The sequence below is a fragment of the Puma concolor genome, chromosome E2 (assembly GCF_028749965.1).
Source record: "Puma concolor isolate L17-30 chromosome E2, mPumCon1.1.hap2, whole genome shotgun sequence".
Lineage (NCBI taxonomy): Eukaryota > Metazoa > Chordata > Mammalia > Carnivora > Felidae > Puma > Puma concolor.
Genome location: NC_141681.1, coordinates 60,739,545 through 60,740,770, shown reverse-complemented (window position 1 = coordinate 60,740,770; position 1,226 = coordinate 60,739,545).

The following is a 1,226-nucleotide window of genomic DNA, read 5'->3' as shown; positions in this document are numbered from 1 at the left end:
CAGACACCCAGCCCCTCCGCACCCAGCAGGACAGGCTTCCGTGTGCCCCTTCCTGACACACTGAGAGGCCACCGCCCAGCTGGCACGCAGATGGGAGGGGAGCCAGCCCCCAGCAGAATCCCAGCGGGAGCCACGTGGGCCATGTCTGGTCCCGCTCCGAAGGGCAGACCTGCCTCAGAGCGGCGTCTCCCGGGCTGCTGGCTGGAACACGTGTCCCCAGACAGACCTAGCTGACCACTTGGGGCGGGACCCGGTTCATTTTCTTTGTAGGAGAGAGAGACAGAGATAGAGGGGGGCTTTGTTCTCGGAGGCCCTGTGTTGTCGGGTCCGCTCGCGATGCCTGAACGGCAGCCCCGGAGGCCTCACTGCCCCGCTTCAGGCTGCGGCAGCTGCAGTCAGGGCTCGGTCCCCATCCAGCCACCGTTCACGCTTGTCATCGCTCGCCACAGGGCCTCTGCACGCGCTGCTGTGGATTTCAGTCACCAGGGACAGCTGTGGCCCCCGCCTCCCAGCCACCGCCGTGCAGATGCCAGGCATGAAGTGTGAGGATAGGAACAAGCAGATGTGAGGCTGAGTCTCAGCTATGGGGGGGGGGGGGAGGGCCCTCCGACAGGCCCCATGCTGCCCTGCGTCAGGGTTAGTGGGAGGATGGAAGACGGAGGCGACTGAGGGCCCTCCTGGTGACCACGGCAGGGACAGCACTTCCTGAAGGAAACGTCCCCTGCTGCAGCGCGGCCTCACTCTAAGGATGAGTGCCAGGGAGGCCATGAGATTGTAAGCCCCGTGACCCCCCAGGGCTAACGACATGGGGCCGCCTTCTCTGCTCGCTCCCCACTTCCCCCGGAGTGAGGTCTGGATGGGAGGACGCCATGTCCACATCAAAGACACACAGCGCTCAGGCCCATCTGGGCTCCTTGCTGCCACTAGGACGAGGGCAAGACCCAGACCCAGGCCAAGCAGCATATGCCGTTTCTCTGGCCACGGGAGTCTGACAGAACGGAGCTCAGGGGGTGTGTCACTGATTGCCAGAGCCCTGTCTCCACCCAGACGGCCGGCACAGGAAGGGCGAGCCAGACAACCAGAGCTGCGGCTCCAATGCCGAAACTGGAACAAACCCACCCTGATGCCCACCCGGCTGCCAGACCCGAAAACCTGTCCGCCTTGATTACGTGCTCCCGAACAGTTGCATTTCCTACTCACAACACAAAGTGCGTATTGATAGAAAC